This window comes from Rhinatrema bivittatum, chromosome 1 (genome assembly GCF_901001135.1).
Source record: "Rhinatrema bivittatum chromosome 1, aRhiBiv1.1, whole genome shotgun sequence".
In the NCBI taxonomy this organism is placed as follows: domain Eukaryota; kingdom Metazoa; phylum Chordata; class Amphibia; order Gymnophiona; family Rhinatrematidae; genus Rhinatrema; species Rhinatrema bivittatum.
Genome location: NC_042615.1, coordinates 207750795 through 207776555, shown reverse-complemented (window position 1 = coordinate 207776555; position 25761 = coordinate 207750795). Strand labels below are relative to the sequence as shown.

Sequence of the window (25761 nt, the reverse complement as noted above, 5' to 3'; positions counted from 1 at the left end):
CATTTCCACATGCCCTCGCCATTGCCACCTCGCCATTGGCACCTCACCATTGCCACCCTTTTGGGCTTGTCCTCTCATACAGTTGTATTGGAGGAAAATTGTAAATTATTTACAGCACCTTTTGAAAGTGCGCTTTACAATCACTCCTCAGCTGATTTTATTTGATTGCATTCCCCAGTCTGTTATTAGAAATGTGGGGTGGCGTATTCTGGTTAAGAAGGCCTGACTGGTGGGGAAAAAGTTATTTTACTTAATTGGTTGGAACAGTCAGCGCCCTCTTACTGGACTTGGCGGAATCATTTTCATCGAATGATGCAAATGGACAACATTACTTCTACAATGTTTCCAGCGCAACGACGATCATTCATGGACATCTGGGAGGTATATCTACAAGCCTTGCCACATCATGCCCGAAGTTTGATACTTAATGCTTGACCATTGACTGTCAATCAAATTTTTGGACAAGGATGGGGTTCCCACCCCTATGAGTTAACTTCGATTCTCAAAAATGTTGCTATATCCATGTTTTCTATATGCCTAGACCTGGAGGGGGGGGGGAGGGGGGTAGGGTTATGAGGAGGGAGGTGGGAGGTGGGGAGAGAAGGGATAAGGGTGGGACTGGAGGCCTCGTGTACCTATAAGTTGTTCCTTTGGGGCCTCGCCTTCTACAGCAGCCGGATCAATTGGTCTGGGGGATGTATAAGAATACAACATCCCCGACGCTATTTGGCACTGCGCATACAAGGGGCGACCCTGGGGTGTGATATTAGCGCGGGTGTAGGTACACAGAGAAAATAGTAAAGGAGTGGTTCTATATTGTCTTTCTGACTATGGTTGTTGATATCTGTTTCTGTTCTATGTTCCATTGATCTCCTGACAAATATTGTTTCTTTTTGTGTGAGTCACTCAATAAAAATTGTGTTTACAAAAAAAACTTTGTGCCGCTGCAGACATCCAAACGATAAGTGTCCTTTCTCATGGCTATATGGCATTTAATGGCGTTTAATTGTGTCCCAACAGCAATTTAACATTGTGAATAATATTTAAATGTGCTAAGAAAAGTTGAAAATTGGTGACATTCTTTGAGTTTTTTCTGGTGCTTAGCCATTCCACATCCCTCCATCACTGCCAGTGCCTAGTTATCCATCACTTTGCCTCCTCACCTACCCGCAGGTCCTTCTACTCTGCTGGCAGCACAGAAACATAGAGTATGACAGCAGATAAAGTCTTTCCCTTAATCTTTTTTGCAAGTCAGAGGCCTCTGGGCTTATGCCATGCCTTCTTAAATTCTGTTACTGTTTTTCCTTCAAACCCTTCCATTGGGAGACTATTCTATGCACACACCATCCTTTCTGAGAAATAACATTTTCTAAAGTTACTTCTGTGTCTTCCCCTCTATCTTTGAGATCAAGATCTCTTGTTCTAGAACTAACTTTCCAGCACCTGTCTGTTGTCTTCATAGGGATGTGCTTTCTTTCTTTTTTTTTTATTGCAGGCAAAAACCTTTAGGACAAGCTAAAATGGTTGGCACACACTAAATGATTTTAGTGCAAATGAAACCATTTAGAGCAGGCTAAAATGATTTAAACCACTAAATGAAATGAAACAAATGGGAAAAAAGAAATAAAACAAACAAAAAAAGAACCAAAATGAAAAATTAAACAAAATGTTTCCCTAAAGCACTCCTATAACACCCCTGCCAACTAGCCTTCTACCTCTTCCATTGATCATCTCCCACTGGCAGCCTTTCATTCTCTCCCCAGTTTTCTACCACATCCTAATTTCCCTCTCCCACCAGCCCCTTGACAGCTTTCCATCTCCCCCACTCTGCTCTCAGCCTCTTTCTATCAGTATCTTAATTTTAATCTCCCCCCCCACACAGTCCTCCTAACTGTAACTCCCATTCCCCTTCCCAGAGTCCTCCATCTTCCACCTTTATTCCTCCAACACTCTTAACCACTTCTTCTCTACTGAAAGCCCTCCATAACACTTCGCCCATAGTTTCCTATCTCCCCCCTTCCCCCAAAATCTCCCAGATGTGCTCCGTGTTCTTTCTACCTTCAATATGTTAGCAACATGGGCATTGAAGGTGCTGAGAGATTTCTCATTTCATTCCATTACCCATCCTTTTACAAAAAGCACCCAGAATGGGGTACAAAATAATACAAAAATATATTGCAAATAATATTACTGTAATAGAACAATACAGGCATAATACGTAAACCACAACCACCTAACCTACTTTGAACCCCCCCCCCCCACACACACACACACATTCCTACTTCCTCTCCAAAACTTCTCTCATCCCCAGCAGGAGGCACTCTTTAACAAAGGACTAATTAGCCTCTCAAAGCTAACTCATATGAGGCTCACCAGGTCTCAGCCTCCCTTACCTTAACCTCCCAAGATCCGAGGCCTTACTTATCTAAACTTTTGTCCTTATAGTAACTCCTTCTCCCCTACCCTTGTGCTTCTACTCTAAATAGGAAATATGTGGGCGGGCAGCTGTAGAGAGTGTCATACCAACCCCCTGGTGTCCCTATAGTCTGCTATTCCACAGAGAAGGAGAGAAAATATACTTTTGAAGCTATTCTGCACTTTCAAAAATACCTTTGTGGGTATTCTAGACTTGCAGATAATACCTTACTCTCCGTTATTTACAGAACTGCAAACAGTTATCTTACCTGAGCAGGTATCAAGGGGGTATAGTAAAAAATAAATAAATAACAGTTTGGTACAGTTTGATTCCCCCTCATGTAGTTCTCTAGTGAATATAATTAAGAAAAAGTAATAAGCATTATTGTACCATGGATTCCCTATGTAAGGTATTTTATGAGAAACATGAAACAAAGTATGAACATTCTCAGATGCATTAGTAATCTACTGTGTTTCAAACGCAGTCTCTTTTCTTCTGACATGGCAAAGTAAAACTAAAGAGTAACTTAAAACAGCAGTCTGCCTGGGGTTTTGAATCTTGTTTGGCACTCCTGTAGGATGAAATAATAGTATATAGCAAGCAGTGATAACAAATCCTATTCATAATGCTGCTGCTGCTATTACTACTACTACTACCTTTTCAAACCCCAGAGTCTTCAGAAGTTTTGTGTACTCATAGACTATGGTGCATTGTGCATTTGCATAAACCACACCAAAAAAGGAAAAAAAAAATCTTTGATAAGCTTGGTTTAGGTGTCTATTTTATCATTCTTTGATTGGATACAAAATAAAAGTCAATTTTTTTAAGTATCATAAAACACAGTTCATATGTCCTTAAATGTGAAAACTGCTACTCTCATGATATTTTAATCTTAGCAAACATATATGATTTTGAATAATAAACGGAAGTAATAAAGAGAAAGTTATCAAGCAAAGTTAAACAATATGGGAAAGAATGTATCATTGAAAACACATAATAACATGCTAATGCAAGCAAAGATCAAATTTTGGTAAAAATGTTCTTTTTAATGTGGCGAACAACTGTTATTTGGTACAAAAGTCCAGATGAAAAACATAATATAGTTAATATTACACTTCCATGACAGAAGAACTGGTTTTTCATTATTGTAAAGGATTTGTAACTGTCTGTTTTACTCAGGGACCTCATGCAGCCAGTGAAAGGACAGTGCTTAATAAAGAATCAGAATGGATAAAGAGGACAATATATATATATATATATATATATATATATATATATATATATATATATAATCTACAAGCAGAAAAAGTAAAGATCAGTGTTTTATGATCAGCATCAGGATGTCACAGAATTAACCTGGAATAAGTGAAAGTGAATGAAAAGTCACAGAGAACCAGCCAAAAGCATACAACACTGCTGCTACTCAAAGGAAAGAGGAGGAAGCCAGAGAAGAGGGAGTAGGGAAATCAAAGATGGGTACATTGGACAGCTCCTTACCGTCTTCATTTTCATCAAACACTGGAGTTTTATGGGAGTGATTGGCGCCCATATTACTTCACAGCTTCTTCCACATCCCCAGCAGACAGCTTCACAAGGTGGAGTAGCAGCATCTCCCGGAGAATCAAAGCGAAGCATTAAGTGATACTAGCCGTCTCTTCCTCTTCTGGGTCAGCTGCAACAGAGCATGGAGCAGGGGATACCCCCCGAGCACCTTCCCTCCTGGCACTTCCCTTCGGCTCCTTCTTTGATTAAGCAGAAGGAAGCCTGATATTGCCGTCCATGCTTGGAGTTTAAGCCGCCTCCTCCTCCACACCCAAGCTGTATACAAGTTCCATCATCGGCAGGACGCTGGCTGGACTGTGAGCTGGGGAAATCCTCTGTGTGTGTAAAATCATTCTGCAAAATGAAGGCGATTCATCTTTCTCTGACAGAAATTGCTTCTACTACTACTAACTAACAATACATATTTCATCACGGACCAGCAGAGAGCGAGAGAGAGGGAGGGAGAGATGGGGGAGGAGAAAAGGAGGTGTGGGGAGGCATCCTTGCAGTGAAAGGGTTTCAGTATTTCTTATGCAGTCACTGAGATGAAACACAGCTTTTCTCACATGTTTCCACTATGCCTTGATGAAAGGATCTATTTCAACAAGATCGCATTAAGCTATAATGAGGGAGAAATTCATTCAAGCATATGGTACAGTATAATTGCCTGTTTCCTACAATATCAAACAGTAAAATGTTTGCAAAGTTTGATGATTTTAATTCTGGTTTGGATGGAAAGCAAACTTGTCTTATTATAAGGCAATATAAAATAATTATACCCCCACTGACACATTCACTTTAATTCCTGTTTGAAAAGGTCTAAATCTAGGGTATCAAAGGTAATTTAGAACATAAAAATTCATTAATAAAGTCTGAAGACAGAGATCCTAATCTTGAGGTGATGTGCATGATCATCCATTCTTTTCCAGTTAGTAGAATTTGAAGGCATGTTGTGAATAATTGTCCCCAAACACCTGCTTTTGTAGTCACAACATCCAGCAAAACATTTGGTGAAACTGATTCTTGTCATTACAGTGCCATCTAGTGGAGTCCTCCATCTTCTGAAAACTGTACTTTTTTCCACACATTTCAACAGAATATATATATCATTTCAATGTAGTTATTATTATTATTATTATTATTATTATTATTATTATTATTATTAACAATTATACTGCAATCACTAAAGACAGTTTCTTAAATCAGATCTTAAAGCAGACCAATTGCATACAGACAAGCAAAATCCACTAGCATGATAGAGGGTGACCAGGAAATTTAAGACTGCTCTTGCATAAAACTGTGAATGCATGTACATTAGTAGCACGTTTACTGTAGTTATATTATGTGATTTATACTAAGTAATAAAACTTTTTAATAAACCTATGTAAAAATAAACATGCATGCTGAAAATTGTGACTTCTTTGTGAAATCCTGCACACCTTAGTACATAGTGCCAAATCAGTTTGGCACTCCAGGTTTCCTTTTAATTTTTTCATTTAAAAGATGCACATAACTGGTTTGGTTAGTATGGTGGATGGGCTTATGTTCAGAACAATAGGTTCAGTGCTATAGGACTTCTTCAGATCTTATGCATAGAGCACAGGGAAAAGAAAGTGCTTTAAGGATAAATCCTAGCAGTAAACCAAAATGATCACTCATTTGGAGCATCTCAACTACAAATAGCTCAGACTGCAATCTGCATTATAGGTTTCATAAATGCATTGTGTCACTAGTGTCCATAACTATTAAAGGTGCAGAGAAATAGATGATTATTACTTCAAATTGTAGGTGATTGTGGATATTGTTGACTGTGTATTTGTGAATCATATTCTTTGTGATCTCTGATTGCGGAATGTTATGCACAAGTATTTCTATTTGATTTTCTTTTCGGACAGTTTCCAGGTGACATCCTACCAACTTTTTGAGTTGGTTTTGTTTTAGAGATGGGTGGAATATTTTTTTAAAAGACTCAGGAGTTTCAGAAGCTGTGGTCTAAAAATTTATCTGAAAGGAGTGGATCCCCAAAAAAGAATGTTTCTGGTTTATAATGAAAAACACAGAAATGCTCAGCTGCATCTGAATCTCAATTTGAAGCAGCTCAGTAAAAAAGGTCAAGATGAGCTTCTCTCTGTGGACAATGTACTAAGGTGTACAAAATTTCACAAAGAAGTCAGTTTTCAACATGTATGTTTTCTCCTGGAACTCATGTGCAAATAAGCCTGGTGGGAAACTTATGAGCAAAGTTTTCCAGTTTCCTCTGGACAACTTAACAAAAAAATATCTGTTTCATGAGATGTAGTTATATTCTTTGTAAAAACTGACCTGAGAAGGCCTATTGCACTTATTTTAGCAATGGAAACATAGTTAATGAGCTGCTCTACATGATTTTGCATTACAGCAGTTCATTCATTTTGATTTTGCATAAAGTACACAAAAGTAAACTTATGCACACAAGTTTACTTCATATAAAAGTTTTAAAAAATTATAAAATTATGCGAAAAGAGGGAAACTTGTGTCTCTAAGTCCATTTTTACATGTGATGTGGTCTTTGTGAAATTCAGTTTACTTTAGTGTATCAGCCTCCTGATATGCTGGGAGGGATGGAGATGGAAACAGAGCTAAAGACAGATAGAAAAGTGAGTAAATGGCAAAAAGTGAGAGTGAGACAAGGTAGGAATAACTTTCAAATAACTATGTTATAAGAAAATCAGGCAAAAATGATGAAAAAATAGAAAGCTGGGAGGAGACTGCCAGGGAAGTAGAAGCAAGTCTCATTCATAGTTAAGCAGACCTGAACCCTTTTTAAATTAGACAACCCTTTTCCAGATTCTGGACTAGTGGTTGTCAACCCAGTCCTTGATACATACCCAGAAAAGGATATCCACAATAAAATGCATGAGATAGAGCTGCGTGCGCTGCCTCAGTTGTGTACAAATCTATCTCATGCATATTAATTCTGGATATCCTGAAAACCAGACTGGATGGATGTTTTCCAAAGACTGGATTGAGAAACTACTGTACGAGACAAAGAGTGATTTCAGTTTTTAATTGTATATGTTTCCAATTTTGTGCATGGATGCTGCTGCCTGGCAGCTAGAGTAGTCAGTCAGTGACTAGTCTAAAACACAAATGTACGTACCAGTGAAACAGGTAGCATTTATTGATTTTGTTCATTTGATTTTTATTCCATCTTTCAGCACTTCAGTGTGAGATATTGTCATAAATCAAACTGGAGAATATTTTTCTCTAATCTGATGTGATTAAGAAAGACCTGATGTTAGGTTACCAGCAGGAAACAAAACAGTAATATTAACAAGAAGACTTCTTTAGCAGACACATTTTAGGGACAATTTTGAATAGCTCATATTGTTTGTAATATGTATGGACACTTTTAGTCCATGTACATTGTAGGACATTTTCAAAGAGAAATTCTTTGAGGAATTTCACTTTGACAAATAGCAAGCACAGAGTATAAATGCTAAAAGTGCTACATCCTTTCTTCAGGTCTGGATTTGCAAATAGCCACATTAGGCCTACACCTTGGGCAGCAAAAGGTTGGGGTCTGCAGTCTAGCTGAAGGTGGTGCTGCCTCCTTGCTGAACTGACTCTCACTCAGCAGAAAACACCCCTTTTGCCTTCTGTTCCCGCCCTTCACCTCCCGGGCCATGTGCAGGGAATAGTATGGAGGGGTGAACCTGGAGCAAACATAACAAAGGGGGGTTCATTTTGGAAAGGTTAGAAGGAATTGAGAAGCTGGTCATTGGGAGACAAAGAAAGGATCTGGGGGGATCATTAATATTATTATTTGTATAGGGAATGCCAGATGTATGCAGCACTCAGCAGAGACATATAATGGGCAGTCCCTGGTCCTTGGATCCTACAATGTGAGGAGATTGACTGGGAGCCATGTGTCTGTGTGTGACAGAAAGGGGAAGCTGGGCAATGTTTGTGAATGTGAAGAAGGAAGGGTTTGGTGTCAGGTATGTGGGTGTCCATGCCAGATTGGGTAGAGGCTTAGAGAGGGGAAGGGGATGCAAGACACAAGGAGGCATGACTGGAGCATGGTAAAGACATTTATCTCCTTCCACTCCCACCCCACCCCCTGTAATTCATGTCTTCCCTCCTTTGATCTCAGATTCTATCCCCAGATCCTGGAACCTTCCCTTCCATCTTGCTCTTCCTTCTCCCCAGATCCTGGAAACCTCCTCCCCGCAACCTCTGATCCCAGAACCTCCCTCCTCAGATCCCCTTCCTATTTCCTCCTCTCCTTCCTCAAGTCAACAATCTCCGATCTTTTCCCTCTGCTTTCCTCATCCATGATTCCTGATCCTTCCTCTTTTATTTTTCCTCTTTCTTCAATCTTCCCCTTCTTCCACCCTCCTTGTACCTGGTCCTCCTTCCCTTTCTTCCCCACATCTCCAGTCTCATCTTCTTATTTTCCTCCCATCCTTTCCCAGTCCTCTCACCTTCTGCTCATCGTATTCTGACCCTTCTCCCCCTTGTTTCCCCAATCTCCTGTAATCTCTCTCTTCTCCCCATCTCGCGCCTTTTTTACCTTCTCCTTCCCCTCTCCCTATTTCCATTATCTCCCCTCTATAATGATACTTGAGATCCATTTTCCTCACCCAATAAAAACAAAATAAATTGCAGAGACACAAGCAAGGTTGGAAAAATATTTGATTTTTATAATGTAATATAAAATAAGGAAATGTTTGCCAATGTGCTTCAGAATTTTCTAGTTCTTGCCACAGAATCTACCCCTAATCTCATTTGTGCTATATTTTCTAGTTTTTGTGGCAGGGCAAGAGAGCCAGAATTTCCATAAATAAGATGGTGGATGGGTCGCAGGAAGGAGGTTTAAGAATCACGAATATTGAAGATTATAACATGACATGTTTGTTATGGCATGTTAGAGAACGGGTCTTTAATACTTCTCAATTTACACCTCTTGATTTTGAAAAAGGTTTGATATCTCCCTCCCAATCTTATGTTCTCCATGTGAAGGTCGAAAGTCTGCTGCAAGACTTGTGATGCAATCTTTTAATTATACCCCTACATAAGGCCATTGTCGTAAACTGGGATACGATTCGAGAGAATTGGAATATCTTCCAATCCAAGGTAATTTAGATTTTACCCTGAGAATACATTCTGGGGGCCTTTGCACATTGGGCTGAAAAGGGTTTGCACTATGTATCTCAGGTGGTAGATGACCAGGGGAGAATGGTGCCCTATTTAGAACTCCAGTCCAACTTTGAATTGCACTCTAAATACTTCTTTGCTTAGCACCAATTACAGCATTATATTAAAAGTCTTCAGGAGGCTAACTTAAAGGAAGCCCTTCAGGATCAACGTGAAGAATTGTTTCAAATAGAGCAAAGACGAAAGATGGGGGTGTCACAAATCTTCAAGGCTTTTGTGCTTTTGGGGCCCAAAGTTCCTTTAGACATTTTGTTGAGTAAATGTCAATCTGAATTATCGATTGTTTTAAATGGCCTTCAGCTGTCCAAGGCCTTTGCTCCAATACCACAATTGTCAGAGGATGCAAATCTTAGAGAACTGCAATATAAATTTCTAAGTAGGGCTTATTTAACTTCCACATTGCACTATATAGAGTGGGGTGCCTTGATTCTGAGCTTTGTATCAAGTGTCAACAGAATAGGACCACATTGGATCATTACTTTTGGCTCTGTCCTGTTATTCAGCTTTTCTGAGACAAGATCTTCAAATATTTTTCATCTCTTCTAGATCAAAGGTTGACATTTACACCACATGAGGTCCTTTTTGAATTGACTACTTCCCTTTCCAGTAAGAGGCAAGGGGCCAGTCCTTTTATTAAGGAAAGCCTGCCTGATAGGGAAAAAAAATCAATTCTTGTGGTTTGGGGTGTTCCATCTCTGCCCTCTTTTTGATATTGGAGAAATAAAATGCATTACAGCCAGATCTTATAAGAGTAAACTTAAGTTTATTGCAATATGGGATCCATACATCCAACAAATTTCTCCAAGAGCTAGAAGTGAGGTGACAAATTATCCCTGCAAAATCATTATCTGATTTGACTCTGACTATTACCTTTATTGGATGATATATATATGTACTATGTGCAGTTGGCTCAGAATTTAATTTTTCTCCCTAGACAAGCATTGTAACAAATAGGTGATAGGGGGGGGGGGGGGGGGGGGGGGGCGCCGGAGGCTTTGGAAGACGTCTGATCACAATGGAATCTAAATAATTTCATCATTGTACTGAAGGTATGTTTCTTACTCTCAAATATAATTCTTTGTTTTATAGTTCCATCATTAAAAACCATGATGGTGTGGAACAGGAGGGAAGAGAGGATGTAAATTGCACAAAAAAGGTATTATCTCACTGCATTGTAGCCACACTTATTTTCTTTATAGTATACAAGTTCTATATTTATTTATAGAGTGTTCTATATGGATCCATAGCACAACCAATACTTACCTTGTTAAGTTTATATTGTTAAACCTCTGTCATCTGCTCTCTCAGTTACCCAGATTCCCATAACCCTTGTTTATTGTAACTTATCTTCTTCTTTAATGTTAATGTTATAATACACCTGTTCCATGTGAACCGATACGATATGATATGATTCATGAATGTCGGTGTATAAAAGAGTTAAATAAATAAATAAATGACTGTTTTTGAATGTAGCTAGATGTGCATCAGTGATCAATATAAATCTGGTGGGGGAGTGTTTATTATTTATGTTAATAAACAGTTTGAACATATAAAGTTCGGCCCTCTGACATCTAGAACACAAATTCTAGTATAGTTTGAATCTTATCTAGTGTTTGCTTTGAACCACAAATTTCAAGTGATCTCTGGAGCCTAGGTTGTCCTTTATCATAACTTCGATGATACTGTCTTCAATTGTAAGTGCCAAGTTCAGTATCACCTTACCATGAGTGGGTTTCTCAACTAGTTCTTTCCAAGGATTCCAATATCCACCTACTTCAAGTTGATCCAGCAGCTCACATTCTCAAATCTACAGCTGATAGATGTATATTCCACACAAACAGCACCTTGTCTTTGCATGCTATCCTTTGGATGGCTTCTGATGTCCATATCTCATTCTTTTCCTTGTGATAGTGGCTATAAATTATACCTACATAGATATTAGACACCTTAAGATTCTTTATTAGAGCCCATATTAGCTTAGATGCTTTTTGCTTTATTAGAATCTTAATGACTTTTATTTTGTTCCTAACATAAAATTATTCCTCACCCTTTATTATTTGTAATGTCTTTTTTGAAAAAAATATACCCTGGCATATTCTCCTCCCAGTACACATTATCACTGAACTGTGATTCAATTACTGCAACCATATCAATGTCCTCATCCACCACAGTGGCTTCTTGGTCAATGTTTTTATGACTGCTTGTCAATGTTTTTATAACCACTTGTAGACATGACTTTCCAAGTTTTACTTCCTTTTCTCTTGTTTCCTATCTATTTTTACCTAGGAATTCCACTTATCTCCACACTGGCTCTCCCCAATTCAGCCTTACAATTTTTCATCTGATATTTTAAATGCATTCCAATTTACTATTGCTTCGATATGTCCACATGCTTATAAAGAACTCTCTATGTATTTTCCTATTTTCAAGACTTTATTTCAATTACTCTTTATCCTCCTTACCTGTGGACTTTTGTCACCATCTTGAGTGAACCTAATTGTTACGATTTCAGTTGCTATGCATCCTAACTGTACCCTGACTATGATGCCTCCTTACCAGCAGGGGCCTCCAGTGATCCCCGCTCAGAACTGTTCTCACCATCTCATCCCTGATCTCATGACTCAACCTGTCTTACAGCCTCCCCTCCACCTGGGTCCTCAACAAGCTTACTGTCCAGGCTGGCCAAGCTCCTCCTTTCTGTATGCACATACCCAGACTCCAGCTCTACATAACCCTGCCTTACCAAACCCAAGATGCTTCCACATTGAGTCACCCTTGGCTCCTTGTCTAGACACTCTTGCCTTGAGGCCTCCCCAGACCTATTCTTGCCTTGCCTCATGGCCTCCAGGCCTTCTAACCTCAGCCTTGCCTTGCCTCACCTCGTGGCCTACGGGCCTTCTGTCTTCAGCCTTGCCCTGTGCCCTTTGGGCCTTCTTGCCTCTTGCCCTTCCTTCTGGCCTATATTGGCCATGCCTTACTCTGTGACCTATCTAGGCCTCTCTTTGAATTGCCTTCGGGGCCTTTCTGTATCGCTGCCTTCGGGCCTATATGTTTCGTGTTCTGTCTTGTCCTTGTCTCATCCTGTCGTGTCCTGCCTTAGTCTGTTCCTGTCCAAACCTCAGTCCAGCCTTACCTACATGCTGTTCCTGTCCAAGACTCAGTCCAGTCATACTTGCACACTGTTCCAGTCTAAGACCGAATTCTAGTCTTACCTGCACACTGTTCCAATCTAAGACCAAATTCTAGTCTTACCTGCACACTGTTCCAATCTAAGCCTCAGCCCCAGATTTATATGCATGCTGTTCCACTCTAAGCCTGAGTCCCAGTCTAACTTGAACACTGTTCTAGTCCAAGCCTCAGTCCAGTCTTACCTGCAAGGTGTTCCAGTCTAAGACTCAGTTCCAGTTTTACTTGCCTGCTGTTCCAGCCTTGCCTGCATGGGATTCCTGTCCAAGCCTTGCTCCATTCTTACCTGCCTGTCCAAGTCTTGCTCCAGCCTTACATGCCTTTCCAAGCCTTGAGTCAGCTTTGTCATGCTGTCCTGCCCCACTCGAATGGTGGTGTTCCTTATGCTCCATTTGAGCCAAAGCCACAATACTAATTGGAAGCCCTCCTCACTAGGTAGACAAGTCAATAGGCAAAAGTAAACCTGTCAAGAAATGGAAAGAATATCTTATCTTTAATCAGCAGTCCTCCATTGAATGTCTATACATGATCCAAGAAACCAATGTTTTGCTGTCTCTTTCCATGCCTTTACCTTTACCCACACTCCCAGGATCAGTTAGTCCTTACTGATCTGCTCAGAGTCACATAGCATCCTCTGAATCAACATTATTCTATTGTATTATTGAATTGCTTATTGTACTGTATGCATTATTGTACTATTGTTTGTATATCCTCTATTCTTTCCAAGTTGTTTACGTACATGTATATCCAGGCCCTATATATGTATATCCTCTATAATTATTCTAATCTATTCTATACTCTTCCTCTTCTTCCCAATTGTTTTATGTAAACCGATGTGATATCTATACGAACTTCGGTATATAAAAGTTTTCAAATAAATAAATAAATAAATAAATAAATAATAATCAAGTCCTGTTTACATCTCCCTCCAAGTTACCATACACCTGTTCCATGTACTGCGTTTAAGTTCCTTGTAAACCAATATGATGTTCCTATGAATACTGGTCTATAAAAGCCTTTAAATATATAAATAAATAAGTAAATATATATCTTGCTGTATCATTGGTGCTTATATGGATAAGCAGCATAAGATAATGGTCAGAGGACCTGATGAGTTTTGGCAATCTTTCTCTTATGTCCTAGATTTAGGCTCCTAGCTAGCAGTACACCTTCCTAGACAGCATTTCTGGTCAGCTGATGAAACCCTCTGTCCCACAAAAGAAAGTCATCAACAGCAACCCTTCTCCTCTTTCTCATGGTCTTTGGAGTGCTCAACTTCCCCTCTTCTGGGTTTTGCATGTTCTCCTCCTTTGGTGATACTTGGACTGCAAACTAGTTCTGCAATCTAATTGATTGAGACTTGGGGGTGGTGTGCTCTCAGCTGCTAGTAGTGTCTATAATTCTAGAATTTGAGTAAATGGGATGCTTTGTTTTATTTCTCTTTTGTTGCCCATATTATCCTGTCTAGCTGACTGTTATTGATGGACATTGAGGTCTCCATATATAATACTGTATATCAATAAAACTTTGATCTTCCTGAATACTTCTCAGCCTGCCCCTTTATCTGCTCCCTGAGGTATTTCATCAACTGCTATCTCTCAGAATGAATAATATTTAAAGACTGACACTCATTAGTTGGAATATGCATGCCACATTTTCAGAAAATTGAGATCACATTGTAGGTGGAAGCTCTGTGTAAAATGACCAACTTCTGCAAGGATCCAAGAGACGCAGATAGGATGGCTCAGCAGTGAGATGAACTTGGTAATACTGCATTTTCCAATCATTGTGGATACTTGTGTTGAGATTTCTTCCCTCTCTGTTACAATAAGCAGTTGTTAATGATTATGTATTGCTCTAGTTGTAGAATTGACAGCAGAATGACAGCTCTGTGGAACTAAGCCTTTATTTTATGGTTTCTGGCCAAATTTCATGGGTTTGCATACCACAGATTGAAAACAGCAGAAATAAATTAAAGAGTCCATTCCCTGAAACTAGGTCTAAGAATACTAAAAATGTTTCCTGACATATCCCAACAGCTGCTGTCACCTGCAGGAGCAGTATAGTTAACTATTGACTACTCAAAACTATCTCATCAATATCATCACAAAAACAAAAATCTCCATCTAGCACAATTAACAAAGTTTTGCCTTGTGCAAAGAAAAATAAATAAATACAACACATTGAGGTCCATATCCAGAAGGTTTATCTAGCTAAGTAGTCCAGCATAGTTTTTAAATTTCCTGCCACATTTGCCAGCTCCGACTTATCAGGCTAAGTTGTTGTCTAGATAAAAACTTAGTTGAAAAAACTGGAAGCATTCTGGGGCTGTTCCAAGATATGGCTGACTTAGATATGTGAGTTATTTGGAAAACAGACCAATCCTAAAGTTATCCAGATAAACTGATTTATCTAGATATATTTAGCAGTACAACCGCACTGATGAATATATGGTCGAATTTATCTAGATAAGTTTATCTGGATAACTTACCTGAGCAGCCTGCAGCTGAAAATGGACCTCATTATTCCTAATTAACACTATTAAAAAAAAAAGCAAACAACCAAACCAAAACAATTAACTAAAACCATAGTTGAAAAAAAAGCCTTTACCTTTTTTTTTCTCTCTCTCTTCTAATCTATCTGAATCTGCAGGGAAGCCTGAGGCCAGTTGTGCTAAACTGACAATAATTATGGCTCTGAGATGAAAGTGTCAAAGCCTGAGAATGAAGAAGAGCACAATTATATTGTAGCATCAGGTGCAGCTGGTGAAACACAGAGAAGAAATTTAGAGTAAATAATATAAAAGTGTATAAAATCTGGTAATATTCTTTGATGATGATGATGGTGATGTGAAATGGAGAATAAAAATAATATCATAATGCTTCTCTATAAATCCATGGTGCAAACACACCTTGAATACTATGTTCAATTCTGCTCATCCCCATCTCAAGAAAGATATAGCAGAACCAGAAAAGGTATAGCTTCCTTATGAAGAAAAGCTAAACAAGTTGGGCTCTTCAGCTTGGAGAAGAGATGACTGAGATGGAATATGATAAAAGTTTAGAAAATCATGAGTGAGGTATGTAGGAATAAGCCCATGTCATTATTAAATGCACTACTTGAACCATCCAAAATGGAAGTTGAGCAACACAAGTTATCTGACTAACCATAGCTGGATGACATGTCACATAACTGGATAATCTTTTTGAATATCACTTTTTATGTATAAAGTTATTTGGCTATGGTTAACCATATAATTTGAGACTTAACTGGATATATACAAAAAAGAATATATCTGGTTAAGTTATGCTTAAGAAAAAAAAAAATCCCAATGTGGCCTGTCCCTCTGCCTCCTGTTGCGCTTGGAGGTGGACCCTTGTCCTGGAGCAGTGTAGAAAGGCTCCCTGGTAGGGACCAGGAAGCACCTGCCCCCAGTGGGCAGAGCACAGGAAGAGACAGAGGCTCGGAAGAGCTTCATCACTGGAAGCCCGCAGTCCCCCCGGGTGGAGCCCTTAGGGACCCGGGCCGCTTGGACTTAGGTGGGCCTTGCAGGGTCTCCCGGAGAGGTAGAAGAGAGGCATGCACACAAGTAGCAAGGGAGCACGGTCGGTCACTAGGCTGTAGGCCTGGAGAATCAGGGAAGGCCAGTACAGCGTAGGCAATGACAAGGCAAGGGACAAAGCCAGAATCAAGAGATGTGGTCAATAGGGATGTGAATCGTGTCCTCGATCGTCTTAACGATCGATTTCGGCTGGGAGGGGGAGGGAATCGTATTGTTGCCGTTTGGGGGGGTAAAATATCATGAAAAATCGTGAAAAATCTAAAAATCTAAAAATCGCAAAACCAACCCCCTAAAACCCACCCCCGACCCTTTAAATTAAATCCCCCACCCTCCCGAACCCCCCCCCCAAATGAGTTAAATAACCTGCGGGTCCAGCGGCGGTCCGGAACGGCAGCGGTCCGGAACGGGCTCCTGCTCCTGAATCTTGTTGTCTTCAGCCGGCGCCATTTTCCAAAATGGCGCCGAAAAATGGCGGCGGCCATAGACGAACACGATTGGACGGCAGGAGGTCCTTCCGGACCCCCCGCTGGACTTTTGGCAAGTCTCGTGGGGGTCAGGAGGCCCCCCACAAGCTGGCCAAAAGTTGAACGACCTCCTGCAGTCGATCTCCTGCCGGCGCCATTTTCCGTACGAAAACGATTCGCGGCGGGAAATCGCTCCCTGACCCCCGCTGGACCTCCAGGAACTTTTGGCCAGCTTGTGGGGGGCCTCCTGACCCCCACGAGACTTGCCAAAAGTCCAGCGGGGGTCCGGAAGGACCTCCTGCCGTCCAATCGTGTTCGTCTATGGCCGCCGCCATTTTTCGGCGCCATTTTGGAAAATGGCGCCGGCTGAAGACAACAAGATTCAGGAGCAGGAGCCCGTTCCGGACCGCTGCCGTTCCGGACCGCCGCTGGACCCGCAGGTTATTTAACTCATTTGGGGGGGGTTCGGGAGGGTGGGGGATTTAATTTAAAGGGTCGGGGATGGGTTTTAGGGGGTTTTAGTGTGCCGGCTCACGATTCTAACGATTTATAACGATAAATTGTTAGAATCTCTATTGTATTGTGTTCCATAACGGTTTAAGACGATATTAAAATTATCGGACGATAATTTTAATCGTCCTAAAACGATTCACATCCCTAGTGGTCAATGGCAGCCGGGGTCAGGTTCCAAGGATCAGTCCGAGGAGTGTCAGCCAAAGCAGGAGTCAGATACCAGGAGTCAGTCCGAGAGTAGTCAACGAAGCAGGGGTCAGGTTCCAGAGTCAGATGAGGTCAGGAAGGGAGGCAGAGGTCAAGATCCAGGCAGCGAGCAGAATGGTCAATGGAGCAGGCAGAGGTCAGTACCAGAGAGTCAGTCCGAAGGTACTACCTGGGAAGACAGGACAGACAGATGCTGGAACAGAACGACACTGGAACAGGAGAATGCTGGAACAAGACTGGAACAAGACTGTGAACGAGGAGGCAAACTAGTACACTTACAGTGCCGACCCGATTGCCAAGGCAAGGAAGTGCAGGCAGGAACTTCCTTATGTAGTACGTTCAATCAGGACACACCGCTGAGCTAGGACCCGCCCCTGGTCCTACAAGAGGCAGGGTGGTCCGTGTGCGTGTGCGTAGGGGCATGGCCAACGCCACTGAGGATGCTGAACTCCAGCATGAGGCCTGGTGTGCAGTGGAAGGCCCAACGACCGCCGCCGTGGGACGCCAAGGCCTGGAGGAGCTCACGGCTGCCACTGGGGAGGCAGAGGAGCTAGCGAGGTGAGCAGGCCCATGCGTGGGCCGAGCACAGACGGGGCGCGCAACACCTCCTTCCTGCTCGAGTTGAAAAGATCCTCTGGGGCCGCCCTTTCCATCTCCCTAAAACAGTTCATTTAAATAAAATAAAAATTGTATAGCTCCAAAAGAACCCTCTCTCTTCCCCCACCCATTGCACCAACTGCCACTTAAATGCGTACATTTTTAATTTAGTGGCCCTCTGAATCACCGACACTCATCCCAATCCTTTCCTTTTTCCCAACCACCCCTCGCCCAGTACCTTTATTTTAATTTAATGGCCAAGATCATGGTAGCCATATACTGCAATCTGGGCCCAGTGCTTCTGGAGACACCTCTGCCTTTGTTAGGCAACTACGATGGAAGCGGAAATCCAGTTAAGTCTCAAGTTATATGGTCCCACGCGACCGGATAGCTTTGCTGGATATACCTGATAGTCGCCTAAGTTAACCAGATAATGGGGCTCCTCCCCGGAACGTCCCCAAAATTCTCCTTTTATATCTGGTTAAATTATAGCAAATAACAACATATCTAGCTATGATTTAGCCAGATAAGAGGCTCAATATGTTGTTTAAGCCATTTAGATGGATAACTTGTGAGTCCAAAGGTTCATAAAGATTCAGTTAACCCACCAGGACATCCTAGTGTCACCACTATAGGATCTCTTCTTGAACCCTTATCCACTTTTGTGGATGTTGTCTTACAACCTTATGTGTCAAAGGCTCGTTCTTACTGCAAAGACATCAAACACATGCTTAATATCATACAGGCAGTCCAAAATGTAGAACAGGCTATTCTAGTCACATTAGATATCCAAGCGTTATACACCAACATATCCCAGATGGCGGCATTAGAAATAGTAACACAGACGCTGGAGAAAAGAGTACAACCACACCGCATTCCTACTAATTTTTTGAGAACCTTAGCTGAACTGGCCCTATGTGAAAATTTTTCCACTTTCCAGGAAGTTTGGTATAAACAAAAACGAGGCACGGCTATAGGAGCTACCATGGTTCCGAGTCTCACAAATTTATATGTGTCTTGAATCCTGTCACAAAACTTTCAAACAAAACCTTAAAACATGGTTGTTTGAACAAGCATTCATTCTATGAATCATATCTAACCTAAAATTCAACTATTCCATTTTATTTTTCACCTTCACCAGGGTCTTATCTTAACCATTTGTATTTATCATTCTGCTATTCCATCCCCCCCTCTGTAATTCAATTCTGGCTATTGTCTTTAATATGACTTTGGTCTTGCCTTTGACAGTTAATTTACTCCTGCGTAATACTTGATTATTAATATTTTATGGTTATTATAGTTAATGATGTAAGCATATTTCCCTTGAAATCCAATGTTTCTGTAAAGCCCGTTGCTGTTAAATGTTTTACTGTTTAAACTGTTATATGTAAAGCCTGTTGCTAAATTATTGTTTAACTGTAAACCGAGGTGATGTATAACTATACGTACCGCGGTATAAAAGAATCTATAAATAAATAAATAAATATGTAACAACATTTGAAGAAGATTTCTTGTACAATGCTCCACAGTTTCAGAAGGTGTCGAATTGGATAAGATACATAGACAACATATTTTTCCTATGGCATTTGGATGAAACGAGTCTTCTACAATTTCATCAGTGGATCAATACGTTGGACAGTAACTTACAGTTCACAATCTCGTTTCACCAAAAAACAATTAATTTTCTGGATGTACAGATCACCAAGTCTGAAGGATTATTGACCACCACCTTATACAGAAAACCATGTGAGGGCAATACTTTACTACATTTTGCTAGTTTCCACATGTACCATCTCCAGAAAAATTTGCTGGTGGGCCAATTTTTGCATCTCCAACATCTATGTAGCACAAAACAATGGGGGTTGTTACTTCATGGATATCCTTATAAGTATATTAAGGCTGCATATAATCATGCATATCACGCTGAAAGACAATGGCTACTTTTGGAAAAAACATCAGAAAAAGCAGAAATTCCTTTGGTATGTACTTTACCATTTTCTGATAAAGCCGCTTCAATAGTATCTCTTATTCGTCATCATTGGCCAGTTTTAAAAGCACATAGAGTTTTTGCAGAAGTACCTATAATTACCTACAGCTGTGGCAAAAATATAGGTGATGAAGTGACACATTCATTCTTAAGTCCCATACCGGACCAATCTCTCTATAAGAAACATGGTCATTGGCCATGCCATCACTGCTCTTTTTGCAATCAAGCCATTGTTGGCCCCCCAGTGGGCTGATTCTCGGGGCATCTCATATACTGCTCAACAATGTACTGATTGTTCCTCAAAACGAGTGATTTATTTAATTGTTTGCCTATGCAAACTGTACTATATTGGTCATACTAAACACTCTATTTGAGTTAGATTGACAGAACACCGTAGTTGTATTACTACAGGCAAAGTATTAGCACCGATGGTTACACACTACTTGGAGAAACAACACGCTTTCAAAGATTTACATTGGCATATAATGGAACAAGTTCCAATGAATCCATGAGGAGGTGACCCCAACAGTCTTTTAAATCTGAGAGAGCAACAATGGATCTTTCGTATGAATACGGTAGCCCCGCTTGGTTTAAATTGCGCAATAGATTGGAATTCCTTATTTTAAGGAGATGACTCTTTGGGTCATGTGTCTAATTTATTTATTTATTTATTTTTAATTTTTATATACAGACCTTCTTGCATGAAATGAAATGCAAATCAGGCCGGTTTACAGTGAAAGCTGAACAAGCAGGAAATATACTTCCTTAGTCTAATACATTGAACATCTAGAATGAAACAAATATTAAAAAAGCAAAAAGCTAGACAGCTTAATAAAGGTTAATTAAATGACAAACATAACTAAACTTATTTTACAGGAAGCACAAAGGTTAGCAAGAAGGGGAGCACAATGGCATAGGTATCTTTTTTTCTATATAACAAAGATCCGGGGAATACCAGAAGTAGAACACTAAAAAATGCCATGATGCTGCCCTGATTGTAAGTAGTACTGCTGTTGCTCCGAAAAACATGTATTGCATTTTAGTTGTAAAACCTTTTCAAATGATATCTACAAAGTATTGTTGTATTTTTCTGACGCAATGTATTAGCCCTTGACAAAGGACTTTTGCTGTCCACAGCACAGCCCCGTGTCAGGTGTTGATAACCTTACCTTGGAAATATTCGGGCATGAATTGATTTCTATGAGTTTAAGATAAGTGCAAGAATACAAGTGTAATTACACAAAAGCAGTGAAAAAATATCAGCATATACATTTTAAATGGTGTTGGACTTTCACTTATAGCAACATAAAAAGCTTAAAAAAAAAGTTTCCTTTGACCAATGATTATATATAAGGCAGAATACAGAAGTCATAAGTACTATACGATGATGCCTATTATGAAGGTCAACATGTTAGAATTTAATCATTATTCCGACTAATTAGCTAAGATGGTTGGGGATATCGTTGGTATTCATAGTTGGGAGTTCAATCTTTTCAGCGCTCCTGCATTAAGGATTGGTCATCTTATGCAAGATTAATCAAGTGTAACTTGTGAGTTATCCATCTAAATGGCTTTTAAATATCTATCCCATCATGGATTTTGGGCAAGTCACTTAACCCTCCGTTGCCTCAGGTACAAACTAGCAGGCTAATTTTAAAATGAGTGCACATCAGTCAGCACGTAAGTGGAGATATGCTTGAATTTTAAATCATAAGCGCACGATTTAAAATACCCCTACTGCATTTAAGAATATTCCTTATTTAAGAGGTTAATCACGCAAACCTACTTTGTGTATCTCTCATAGGACTTTGCTGGCTTTAACACTTGTAGGTACGCAGATTTTAAAACATGCTCACTCGAAGGACATTCCAAGTTTTTCCAAAGACTTGGTCCACCAGTTTGCCGAGTCAGTCTTGAGATCATCTAGACCCCTCTTGTTCTTCATCCTGCACGCCCCCTAGTTGACCCGGACCCCTCACCCTGTCGCATAAACCCAAAAAAACCATGAGATCTACAAACTTGCTCCTCATCAGGAGAAGCAGTAAAGTTAAGCGACTAACAAGCCGGCGCGCGCTGCAGCCTCCAGTTTTAAATACGAACTTCTGTGTGTAACAGTTGGCCCTGCCCTGGAACGCCCATGCCCCACCCATGCTCCGCCTCTTTTCTGCCCTCCCCCCCTTCCTTATTTTTTGCTCACACATGCACTTATACGTTTGCAAATCATGGCTTTTGAAATCCATATTGCTAGCTCGTGCCCATATACTCGCGTATATAGGCTTTTCAGCTCGAGCAACGCTTTAAAAATCAACCCCTTAGATTGTAAGGCCTCTGGGGAAAGAGAAATACCTACAATACCTCAGTGTAATCTGCTCTGAAGTGCCCTAAACAGCAGACTATAATTAAGTAATTAATTAATTACATTCACAATTAATTCAATTAAACACTGAACATTATTCTTCACAGCAATAATTAGCTGATACAGCCAGATCCAGACTTGTCGAGTTCTGTGGCCTTGTCAAACTTTGTAGCTATTTGAGAGGCCCATTTCAGTTAACTAGGTGTCCTCCAGCATCCATCATCGTTCATACACACAAAGCATGAATGTGCCTGCTACAAAGAAGCAGCTTCCAAACCCACCAATCCTATACCAGTGAACTGAGGTGTATCCAATCACAATGTCTGTTTTTGGATCATATGCATTTGTATGAAGTCCTAATAAGGCCCCAAAAAAACTTTAAAAGTGACTGAAGACAAAAGAAAGATGTCAGTCCTTGTAGAATTGCTTGTTCAGCTACCTGCCAAGTTTTCTGCCTTCCTGCTTAATCTTTAATTACAGAAAACATCTGCAAGTGTTCCAGTCCTGCTGTCATTGGACTCTGTGGAGCTCGCTCTTCGGTCTGCTTCCTAAGCTGTGGGTGTAGCTGGACTTCCTGCATGATAACAGCCCTGAGATCAGACATTGGACCTGACCACCAGGACTGCAGCTAAGAGTCTGCGCAGGCATTTATAAGCTCCTGTCAAGTATACATGAGAATGGGCTAATTATTTTCTTAAGCTGGGTATTTAGCTTGCAATATGCATACCTGTGAAATATGAGCTAGAATTAACCTGGCACAGGATGTTTCTGGCTTTTAGACCAAGAATGATGTTTGACTAATGTAATTATAAACAATTCTGTGCCGCTTAACTACCAGAATAAAAATTCCTATAAACCAAAAGAGATGTAAAGAATTCAGGTCCCTAATGAACGTGGGCTGTGAATGCTAAACACTACAGCCCTGGATTACCTGCAGCGCTGGATTTAGGACTTGGCTATCCCTATTTATTTATTTATTTATTTAGCACTTTTATATACCGATTTTCCAGTAACAGAATTACTAATCAAGTCGGTTTACATTATAAACAAAACCATGACTTGGATGCAAATAACAGGGGATAATAACAAAATTCAAAGTTGTGGAGCCTAATGTAGGCAATGTTGGTGCTGTTGGCACTGCACGCCCCCACCCCCCACACACACACACATAAAACACTGGACAACAGGGAGCAAACAGTCTAAGGCACTGCTCTACAGTTTGCAGTAGCAACTCAGGGATAGATTCTGTGGCAAAAACTGAATCAAATTGGCAAGCCTTTATATGTTTAATATTAGATTATAAAAATTAAGTAGTTTTCTAGCTTTTCTTGCGTCTGAATAATTTATGTTTTATTTTGAGTGAAGAAAAGGGATCTCAAGTATCAGTACAGGGAGGAGATCTCAGGGATGGGGAAAGGAAGGGAGGAGGATCAGGAATAGTTGAGGAAAAGCAAAAAGACTAGGGATGGGGAAGAGTAGTGTGAGAAGCAGACAACTGGGAATGGGCATGATGGGAAAGGCCGGGAATATGTGGGAGAGCGAGGGGTGGTTCTGGGAATGAGGAAGAGGAAGTAGGATGAATTGTGGAATAGATTCCAGGATCTGGATGAGATAGCAAGGGATGGGAGGTTCCAGGATCTGCTGGCTAGAATCCAAGATCAAGGAAGAAAGGATTTGAATTGTAATGGATAGGGGTGGGAAATGTCCTTAACATGTTGCAGTCCTATTCGATTTGCATCTCTTCTCCAACCTTCCACCCAATCTGACATACACACACACACACACACAGACTTGGCATTAATGCCTTCTTTCTCACTTATACAACATTGCCCTCCTACCTCTGTGCCTCTCTCTCTCACACACACAGACCCCAGTTGATCCCCTATCATCCCCCAGCTATTCTCTTCAACCTCCAGTGATCTGCACTTAGCCCCTCTTAACCTCACAAAATGATTCCCCTTTGCTCTGACTGCTGCACGTTCACCCTCCTCCCCGCCCCACTTCCTTCTCCTGCACTACCTGAGAAAGGCTGGATCAAAAAGCCGAATGCTGTTTTCTGCTTCATGAGATCCAGCACAGGGCAGGCCTGGATTTGTCAATAAGCTCACTAGGCCTGTGCCTAGGGCGGCAAAAATCTGGTGGGGCAGCAGGCTGGCTGAAGATTTGCTGCCTTTCAGCTGAAAAGTACCAAAAGCAGAATTTAAATCAATTAAATAAATAAGCTAGAAACATTTGCCAACTTGCTTCAATATGTTCTAATTTTTGCCACTGAATCTACCCCTGAGCTGCTGTAGGAGCAAGGCCCAGTGAAAACGTCTACCCTGTTTGTATAGTGCCAAGATGGGGTCATTTCACAAAGTAGCATCAGATGCTTGACCATGTACCACTGAAGAGAGACAAGTACAAAGAACGACTGTTTTACTGCAAAACAGAACCAGTTCAGGGCCAGTAAGTCTCATCTTTACTGCTTTTCCACACAAACCCACCTATCAGAACCTGTGGACTTATCAAGCAAATGTTTACCACAAGCCATGTAGTAAATATTCAACTGCCTGCATGTTGAACCAACTGTCTGAAAAAAAAAATGGATGACTTGGACCAATCATGCTACTGATCTTGAAGCTAATGGATTTGCATTAATGAACAAAGGAAATGCAAATTAACGTATTTGAAAAGGATGAGAATAAAGAACTCAGGGGAGAGAGAGTGACATGGGTCAGCTAGAACAGGAATCAACCCAGACAGATCTCACTTGCAGCCTGCTCCTTAGTCTTCGAGTCCCATACAATCCAGTTTTCCTCAGGAGACTGTGACTGTGCCCACCTCAGGAGAAGTGCTGTAAATTCCAAGGTAGGCAGTATGAAGACCAGCAACATAGCAGCACAAAAGACATTGCAGCAAGGAAGTGATTCTGTGAACTGACTGCATTTGTGAGATTGGGCATTTTAAGTTACTATCAGCTGGGTAATTAGAATATTTTAATTTCATCAAGTTTGAAAGTTAATCTGTTATGCTAATGTCTTACTGATTTTATAAGAACAGAGTATTTTCTATTTGAAATAATTGCTGAATATGTAAACCTTTTAACAACTGACAATCATTAAGTTTATTATGATAAATTTATTGTATTAGACTTAATAAACCCCTTAATAAAAATCCATTATCTAAGACAAATGGGAGGCATTTTATTATCTAAAAAATGTATCTAAAAACTTGTTTACCCTCCACTGCTACAGGAAACTGTAGGTGTTAAGGCTTGTGGGTTTCGTAGGCCCTTGGCCTGAGGTGTGAGTTGTTACCGCCTGTGGGGAGCAGCCTCACAGGTCCACACCACCGGGAGGCGAGGTCTGGTATGGCAGGAGCTCTGGGGAGAGTCTGTGGTAAGGTCCTGAGGAGTGGGGTGAGAGACACAGCAGTAAGGGACCCACAGTAAGCTGATAGGCTGGAGAGCGGTACCTGGGCGGAGACCTCCGAGAAGGAGCGAGCAGCACAAGGCAAGGAACGCAGGAGGTATGCTGCAGAGATAACCCCAAGAGGCGGAGCCACGTGGCAAGGAAGGTACTTATGTAATGACATAGGATACCCCACAGAGCGAGAAAGCTCAAGTCAGGTCTCCAGGTGATAATGTAGCCATGGGGAATTACCGGCAAGCACCGGCATAGAAAGTAGGCACTGCCCCAAGGAGCAGGGAAGCCATGAGAGTCTCTGGTATAAAATGTAGGCGTTGCCCCA

At 40.8% G+C, this 25761-nt stretch overlaps 1 long non-coding RNA gene across 1 annotated transcript; it reads left to right on the top strand.

The window, feature by feature from the left end:
* The first annotated feature begins 4456 nt into the window (after positions 1 to 4456).
* LOC115080263 lies at positions 4457 to 15122 on the top strand. Its single transcript, XR_003853549.1, has 3 exons — positions 4457 to 4610; positions 10247 to 10313; positions 14996 to 15122. It is a non-coding gene; the product is annotated as an uncharacterized LOC115080263 (long non-coding RNA).
* The last annotated feature ends 10639 nt before the right edge of the window (positions 15123 to 25761 follow it).